Genomic DNA, 9,663 nt, shown 5'->3' with positions numbered 1-9,663 from the left:
ACGGAGTTTCCTTCAAATATGCCAGGAGCTGTTCCGTGGCGGTTCTTATAACCATCTCGCCCAGAAACTCAAGATGCAAGACTGGGTGGTAGCTGGCCAGGCCCTGCATTTACATTTATTTGCATCCTGGTTTGGGAAACTGTGTTGAGATGCAAGGGCAGAACAGAAAAATTTAAAGTAAATATTAAATTCATAAATATTACATTCTCACCCATTTTAATTAATGCAGCAAGAAGTATTAAGTGACAAGTAGTTGCCATGCACTCCAACATCAAATGGTTGACAAGTTTTCAGTTTGGATGAAGCTGCTCACATACAGCATGCCATTGAGACTATTCAGCACCCAGGGAACCAAATGTGGCTTACATTTAAAAGTGCATATTACAAGAGGATTAGAAGATAAATTGTAGTTGTCAGAAATGAGATTAAATCAATACACTGACAGGTCAGGATGAAAGAATCTTCATGCTTGGAGAGGCCTTAGGCAATGGGTTACAAGCAAAGCATAGGTGGAAACAGTCAGCAGTGAATAGGGGAACAACAATCCGCACTCTTGCTACATCAGTTTAAGAGAACAGAGACATGTTCTGCAGGGTTTTAGCCAAATGATATGGGGGATAGAGAACAAACATAATACAATTCTGAGACACCCCTAGTCCAATTTTTATGTGGCAGAGATATCGCTACTTGTTCTGGGAGCCAGTGTGGTGCAGTGGTTAAGAACAGTGGCCTGTAATCCGGAGAACCGTGTTTGATTTCCTACTTTTCCACATGAAACCTGTTGGATGACTTTGGGCCAGTCATAGTTCTCTCAGGACCACACAAACGGAAAAGGATGGGATGGCATCAGTATGGATCCAGGGCTAATCCTCATGTCCAGATGACATCACCGCCAGGCCATCACTCTCCTGGCGAGGATTGGGCCCTAGAAGCCCCTTGCTAAGGGAACGTGAATTCTTTTGCATTCCCTTTTGGCACTGCAGGGGCCAACGGGGCCTGTTCCGCAGCAGGCCTGTCTGGACAGGAAGACTAGGACCTTCCAGGCCCAGCTTCTACCTGCCCTATGGAGGCCTGCAGGAGTCAAGAAATGCCCTGGACAGCTTTGCGGTGCTTCATGGTGCTGTGGGGAGGACCAAGGCTTTAAAACTTTTTTGCAGGAAGGTGGGATTGCATGGAACACAATTCCACCTTCCAGCAAAATAAAAAAACCCTGCCACACCCCTCCCCCTACGCAGTGGAACATCCCTGCTGCCACTGTGTTTCCTGGGGGACACAGTAAGCTGTGGAGCATGCAGAATTGGCCACTGATGCAGAATCGTCCAAGGTATCTGTTGTGTGGAGAGGAAAGGAAGGCAATTGTATGCTGTTTTGAGGCTCCTTCAGGTAGAAAAAAGCAGAGTATAGAAACTAACTCTTCTCATTACCAACAAAGATGAACACTATGATAATCCATGATTGTTTTTTAAAAATTAAGTAGTCATCTTCTTACTCTTCTGTGTCATATTTAAAATAATTAATGTTTCTACTTAAATCTACAGTGAAGATGGCTGTTGCTGGTGTGAAATCTGAATAAAGTTTCTTCTTCATGCTACCATCTGCAGCTGTGTGAGTACAATAATAATGTTGTCTAGTCACCTCCCATGTACGTGGAAGAGTTCTTGCAAGGTTGAAATATAAAGAACATCATGTTTATTTCTTTTGCCGTGCTTGTTCTAGTAGTTCTATCCTTCAGACAAAGTGTGACCTTCTTTGGCTAAAGAATTAATCTATTAAAATAATTCCTATGACTTTGTCCATTACTAAAATTAAAAAAGCTTGCTATATTTTTAGATACATCTTTTTCTAATGATATCATGTTGGCTGCGTTCCAGACTTTAGATTCATCTTCTAAACTAAGTATGCTTATCAACATTCTTGTTGGAAGCCACTTCTATATTTAAAGATCAAGAAGTTTTTCATCACTGTTTGCAAGCTGCATTGTTCGTGAATAGTTGGAACACTAGGGTTGCCAACTTTTCAGGTGGTGGCTGGAGGTCTCCTGGGATTACAACTGGTCTCCAGGCTACAGAGATCAGTTCTCCAGGAGAAAATGCCTGCTTTGGATGGCACAGTCTATGACAGGTTTGGCCAAGCCATGGCTCTCCAGATGTCCATGGACTAGATTACCATGAGCTCCTACCAGCACCATGCTGGTGGGAACTCATGGAAATTGTAGTCCATTCACAGCTGGAGAGCCACAGTTTGATCACCCTTGCTCAAACCCAGCCTTCAGGCTTCACCTCCAAAACCACCAGGTGTTTTTTCAACCTGGAGATGGCAATCCTATTTAATATCCAAGCCACTGGGTCCAGCTCCTAGGCTACTGCAGCATGACAGCTGGTGTGTGAGGAGACCCATGGAAGTGAGGAGAGTGAGAGAGAAGGGGTGGAGGAAATAAGAGACAGGGGAAAATAAGATGAGGGTAGACAAAGAGAAGAAGGGGGGAGAGAATGAAGTAGGACCAAAGAGAAGAAGAGCATTTACCTTCCCAGTTTGTTGAAAGTGTAACTTGTCTCCTGAGAACAGTGGATAAATTGTTCAATGTACATAAAAGAGATTTGTTAATAACCTCAGTTCAGTTTGGAATGGTGATTTATCTACGAGTAAATACAAAACTTGATATTCAGTGTGGTACCAGATGGTAAGACTATGACTAGGCAGGCACAGGTTCAAATTCCTGCTTCCTGGGTCACCTTGGACCTGTCATTTTGTCTTGGCCTGTACTACATCCATGTAACATGGAGGAAGGGAAACCATACAGGTCACTTGGGCTTCTTGGGAGATGGGGAAAATAAAAATGTAATCAATGCATATCTCTGACTGATGGATGGTATCACAGGCAGTAGGAGATTGCTACCCTTATACTTGCTTTTCTGTATTACTCCCTTATCAAACTTTTGTTGTCTACCCATTTAATGTCATTGCCTTTTGTCACAGAAAAGGAGGATCTGCATATTTCCTGAAGCTGTATGAAAAGATGTAATACAAGCATTAACCTAGTTATCCATATTTTCCTGTTAATACTGGCACATGCTAGCTATTTTATGTAGACACACGAACCAAAATAATAGCAGGTCTTGATCATGGGTTTTGGCTTTTGATTGATTGCACATGGTGAGGAAATAAAACTGCAAAAGGCTGTCTTACTGCCAAGCTGTCTGCTGTAGCTTAGTGGAGGAAAAAAGAGTGGGATGAAGAATAAAAGCTGATTAAATCATATATGAGTAATATATAATTGTCTACTTAACTGAAAGCCTAGCTCCCACTGAACAGTTAGGCTGTACTTCAAAAAGCAGGTAGGATACTCACATGAGTGAATATTTCGCCCATATGTATGAAGAACTGTCTAGATATTTGGAGTTAGGTTTTAGGCAGGTCCTATTTGACAGGCTCACTTTCCATATGGAGGGAATATGTTTGCATCAAGAACATTCTCTGCAGCTAGAAGGAGTGAAGTCCAGATGTAGATTCACCACTTCAATGAGAATTAGAGCAGAGTTTGACAGGTGACCTACTCCAGGTATCTGGCAACCTTCTGTTAACAATATGTCTCACATTTGGTCCTAGCAACTGCAAGTTTATTGTTAATGCCCAGTAGTTTTGCAGTTGAGCACAAAAAGTCTTCCCCAAATGCATCACTGTTTCCAATAGGAAAGGGTTTGTCCTCTATGCCAGTCCTAAACACACACATATATAGGGTCAATATGTACTCAAGAGGTTTCCTACATGTACAGAAATATCACTGTTAATTAACCAAAAGGGAATTTTAAAAAGTGATGCCTGATGAAGATGGTCTAAGTTGACATGACCTGCTGAAAGTAGATGAGGATTCTTAATGCAAGGGACTAGTGGCAGGGAAATCAGCTTCCTCCAACCTTGAAGATCAGGTTCCCACTACTCTGCCTCATAGGCTAATGCTGTAACATGGGGGAGTGTAAAAAACTGCTGAAAGCTGCTTGGGGTTCCTGCTTGGGAAGAAAGCAGTAGAAGTAAAATGAATATATTTCTAACAATAATAATTATAATAGTGGTTAAGAACAGTGGCTTCTAATCTGGCAAGCTGTGTTTGATTCCCCGCTCCTCCTCATGCAGCCATTTGGGTGACCTTGGGCTCATCACAGTCCAGTTCTGTCAGAGCTCTCGCAGCCCCACCTACCTTACAGGGTGTCTGTTGTGGGGGAGGAAGGAAAGGCGATTAGAAGCTGCTTTGAGACTCCTTCAGGATGTGTAAAGCAGGTATAAAACCCAATAATAATAATTAATAATCTTATAGCCCACCCTTTTCTAGTTGGTGCAGTGCAGGTAACATCAAAAATTTAAAATATTCAATTCCAATAAATTACAATAGCAATTAAATATTAATCAAATAAATCTCGTTTATATTTAGGGGGCATTGGTCAGCGTTTGGGCCGATTTTTCTTAAGTAGATGGTTCTTGATTATGTTTTCAGATAGGGAGGCCAGTTTCTTTTCCTTACTCAGGTTTGCAAATATTTGAAAATAAATATCAAAAGCAGGGCACTCAACTGTATTAGTTACAGAAGAAATCCCCCCTACACTTCTGATTGTAGCACTTTTGGGATTACTATTATTGAAGATGGTAATTAAGTCCCTTCCCCACATTATTACAAAAATTGATTCCTTTTTCTCCCAGCCTTGTAAAAGAGATGTAAAAAGAATAATTAAAAATGCAAAAAGAAAATACTTGGGCTGTTCTCTCTATTGAGCTAACATTGTATCTAACAATTGAATTACTTGTACAATGCCTTACTAATTAGGCTTAAAGGATAGTTTTCATATAGTGATAGAGTACTGATTGTTTGTTCAGTGCTCTGCAGTCCATTTCTAGCTGTTTCTTCATGCTTGAACTTCATCAAGTACATATAGTTTCTTCAAATGTCAAGAAGTATAACCTTGGAGTGTTCTGTTTTTGTGACCACAGATTTGTATTATTATTATTATTATTATTATTATTATTATTATTATTATTATTATTATTATTATTATTATTATTATTATTATTATTATTATTATTATTAGATTTATTTCCCGCCTCTCCCGATAGGCTCGAGGCGGGTCACAACAACTAATCCCATTAAAATTCCCATTAAAATATCAATCTACTAACTAACATGGCAGCTAAAAATTCCATCCCTCCCCCAATTATTAAGAGGTGAAGAGGAAAGGATAGGGGAGTAGCGTACACTCCAACTCCTAGGGGGGGAGCGATGTCCCTGATTTGCTGACCCCAGCCTCAACCATAGACCTGGTGGAAGAGCTCCGTTTTACAGGCCCTGCGGAAAGCTGACAAATCCCGCAGGGCCCGCAGATCACCCGGGAGCTCATTCCACCAGGTAGGGGCCAGGACTGAAAAAGCCCTGGCCCTGGTCGAGGCTAGGCGCGCTTCCTTCGGGTATGCACATGTGTATAAAAAATCTATATATTTGATATGGATACAACCTAGGTTTTATATCTAACTTCTGTTACATATCATTAAAATATACAGTAACAAATGAAAGTGGGACCAGACCAGGTTTGCTAAGTCTCCTGCTTTGACCGAATGCTGCCCTTATGGCTGTCACTAAGCTGAGCAGGGAGGGGAAATGGGAGACTATCAGTGATACCTTGTCACATTTCAGGTGGAACCTAGAAGTGACATGATCCTATTAGGCGTTGTTCTAGCATTAGCAAGGACTTATGGCAAATGTTCTTTAGATGCCCAACCTCCAGTCTGGCCTTCTCCTCCTCCTGTTAGCCAATGTGCAGCCACTCTTGGAGCTGTTCCAAGGCTCCCACTTCACACATTTCCTAGGGGCATATTGAGATATGACAAATTAGTACTGGTCTTCTAGTTCATTTTACTGCAATAAATTAATACGGCTATCCATCTGGAATTTTAGGTTCAAGTCTTAGCTTCAACATGAAATGGATTGAATTGATTCTGGGTTTTAATGGCATTTTAATGGAGGTTTTATTGTAAAGTGACCAGAGTTGGAGGGAGGTAAGGTGGGACGCACTGCGGCGCGCCCCCTCCCTTCCCTCCCTCCCTCCCCAGCTCACCGTCGCCTCTGGAGAGTGGCAGCGATGCAGTGGCGTCCCCTCCCTTCCATCCCTCCCTGGCTCACCATCGTCTTCCAAGCACGGCAGCAACACCCCCTCCCTCCGTTCCCTCCCTCCCTGGCTCACTGTCGCCTGCTGAGTGCGGCGGCAGTGGCGGCAGGGCAGCACACTCCTTCCTTCCCTCCCTCCCCGGCTCACTGTTGCCTTCCAAGAGCGGCGGCAGTGGCGGCGCTGGCAGCAGACTCCATGGGACATTCCGCCAACGGCCTAGGACGCAGGACCTTTGGCAAAAAGTAGGGACCTTCCCGCTGTTTTCATGACACATGCTCACTATATTTTATTTACACCAATATCAGAAACATATGTCATGTCATCCCAGGAACAGAAAGATTAGAAATGTAAAAAAAACGTTAATTGAAAGAAGCAGGCAAAGGGTCAATAGAGAGAATTGTTCAAGACAAATAAATTCAAAGAATATTTGGCTAAGCAAGAAAACAATTTGTTGTCTTTTACTGCATTATGAAACATCACATCTTACATTAGAATCAACAACATGACAAATGGAAAAAGTCTATTGAAGGTTTTTAGATTTGATTTGCAAAAGCTATTTGGATAATATGCAAGATGGAAAATGACAGTGGAGTAAAGAAAACCAAGAGAAGAGATGGAAAAATAATATTTATTCAGCCAATTTTTGAACAGCTTATGAATTACACATAAATTAAAGGGAGAATAAATAACCTGATACATTGGGGTTTCATAACCAGCCTCTCAAGTACGGGATTTTAGTGGTTATGTTACATCTATAAATTGAGACACACAACATTTTCATAAATAATCCTTATACAGAAGGAAACCACTGGCACATATTGATCTTACTCAAGACTGAATTTATTGGTCTCCTTTCACATAACCAGAAAGTGTATTTCAACAATTTGAATTTACATACCTATTTTATGTTTGTTTTTTTAAACTATCCTAATTATTTTTTGAATTATATGAAAAGTATCTAAATGATTTAAAGTGAGTGCTGCCTATGTCCCTAATGTATATTTAAACATTTTAATATAAGATTTCTCTTTCTACATTTTGCAGATTGCATCAGTTGAATGTCAGAATATAGGGAGGCTATTGCAGTATACTTCCTAAAATTAGTAAATTTTATTCAGACATAGAAAAAAGATTTTAAAATGCTGAGTTACAACTGATGGAGTGCTAGAAAGCCTTATCTTTGTGTTTTTTATAAGGAATTTCTCCTCATGCAATCTCAAGGACAGAATAAGCTCTAGCAGTTTTGTATGTAATTGACATTTTAAGACTTAGGTTTTAAGTTTTAATATATTAATTGTTATGTAATTTCAACCATACCTATGTAAACTCAGTATTGTTATTATATTATTATAGATTCCCCTGATGAAGCCTTTTGGCAATTTTTTGAGAGTTAAACTGAGTAATAAAATATTTTTATCAGATTTTGCCCATTGGCCTTGTCCTTGCTTTTTTATATCTTGTGACTGGTACTGCTCTTTAGGTTCTTCTTTGGTTCGGGAACAGCTCAAACCCCTAAACAAATTGGAATTTTCTACTTCGTGTCCATCCCTCATCCTATCACAGCTCCTTGAAACTTGTGTCTTGCTGAAACCACAGACTTATTAGTCAGGCCACGCATTCAAGGCAACCCTTATAAGACTCGTCACCCAAGGCCTGATTTTTGCTTGTTCATGGTCTCCTGAAATTATATTGTGCTCAAGTCCTCTGCCTCGAGAGATTACAGTCTTTGAGGCTATGGATTACCTCCTAAATTACTTCAAGTGGGTAGCCATGTTGGTCTGAAACAGCAGAACAGATGTTGAGTCCAGTGACTCCTTTAAGACCAACAACATTTTATTCAAGGTATGAGCTTTTGTGCGCACACACACTTCCTCAGATACAATGTCCTGACCATGTGAGCAGTTCCCTGTACTGATCTTTGTTTGGACACCAGTTCCTAAATCTGTTTCCTTGATGGATGGACTGACAGTCATCCATTATTGGTTTGGAAGTAGGACAGTCCTTAGATATAACAGAAATTCTAAGAATGTGTTTTTGTTGATATCGCTGACCATTGTTGACCATTAACTAAATAGCACGAATCAGCTTGAACTAAATAAATTCACTTGCATTGTTGATAAAAGAGAGAGCGCTTTCTTTTTTAATTTTAGTTTTTCATCAGGTGGAATGTTGTGCGTGAGAGAATATAATAGAATCTAAACAGCTTATAAAGATGAGAAGCAGGTTTGTGCTCATGGTGCCTCTTTGGCCCAGCTGTCAGGAAAGTGACAAATGTATCTTGTCACAATTTTGGTTTGGACGGTAACATGTCATAGTCCAGATAGCATGTCACAGCTGAAGAAACAAGAGTGAGAAAGGCTTATACTGACTAGTCTTAAAGATAAATGTTTTTCAATGTGGAAGAAGGGAAATTGAGATGACAGAACAAGACAATACGTGGTAAAGTTGAATTTCAATGTAGAAAAAGAAAATTATATACATCGCTGGTACTCTGTGTTTTATATGAATTTTAATGCAACCAGTACCTGAGAACATAGAAACCCATGGCTTTAAACAGGGGTGGTCAAACTGTGGCCCTCCAGATGTCCATGGAATTGTACTCCATGGACATCTGGAGGGCCACATTTTGACAACCCCTGGCTTTAAAGATCACTTGCTGCCATCAAGGAACTAAAGAGGAAAATGGGAAGACTAAGCCTGGCTGTCACGAGCTAAATGGTGGTATCTAATACTTTTTACATTTATGGAGTTGCTTGAGTTCATAAATAGAGTAGCTAGTGTTGTACTGGTCTATAAAAATACCGGCAAATCTTGAGAAATCATTTTTATCCATGTTTATCTGAAGTCGTCTGTGCAAGTGCTTTGGATTCTGCTTGGATACCCCCCTCCCAAAGCAAATAAATACAATCTTCAAGATTCCTGTTTAATGTTATCAGCATACAGCAGCACAGAGACAATGCTAAGTGCTTACAAACTTGCAGCATTACTGTTTTTGCTTTAGTCCTTCCAATCTTGGTTGTGGCAATACCATGACAGAGACACCTCCAGTTGTTAACATATATCAAGTTTTAATCCACTGGCATCTTTAAGACCAACAAAGCTTCATTCATGGTAGAAGAAGAAGAGTTGGTTCTTATATGCTGCCTAAAGGAGGATCAAAGTGGCTGGCAGTCGCCTTCCCTTTCCTCTCTCCACTACAGACACCCTGTGGGGTGAGTGAGGCTGAGAGAGCCCTGATATCACTGCTTGGTCGGAACAGTTTTTATCAGTGCCGTGGCGAGCTCCAGGTCACCCAGCTGGCTGCATGTGGGGGAGTGCAGAATTGAACCTGGCTCGCCAGATTAGAAGTCTGCACTCCTAACCACTGCACTAAACTGGCTTTCATGTGTATGCACACTTTGTCGGACTAATATGGCTACTCACCTGGATCTATTTCATATATATTTGAACTTCTCTCTTACCAAGCTGACATCTTTTGCTATAATTTATCTCTAACGCCGATACATCAAGGGTA

General features: G+C 40.7%; 1 protein-coding gene across 1 annotated transcript in view; it reads left to right on the top strand.

Annotated features, from left to right (window-relative positions):
• The first annotated feature begins 1,584 nt into the window (after positions 1-1,584).
• The window catches only part of SV2C (synaptic vesicle glycoprotein 2C), a 101,699-nt gene continuing 93,620 nt past the window's right edge, over positions 1,585-9,663 (top strand). Inside the window, exon 1 of the mRNA XM_077347364.1 lies at positions 1,585-1,605. The gene's annotated coding sequence lies outside the window, so the exon portion shown is untranslated. The remainder of the gene's footprint in view (positions 1,606-9,663) is intronic.

This window comes from Paroedura picta, chromosome 7 (genome assembly GCF_049243985.1).
Source record: "Paroedura picta isolate Pp20150507F chromosome 7, Ppicta_v3.0, whole genome shotgun sequence".
In the NCBI taxonomy this organism is placed as follows: domain Eukaryota; kingdom Metazoa; phylum Chordata; class Lepidosauria; order Squamata; family Gekkonidae; genus Paroedura; species Paroedura picta.
This window is presented reverse-complemented; position numbering and strand designations above follow the sequence as displayed.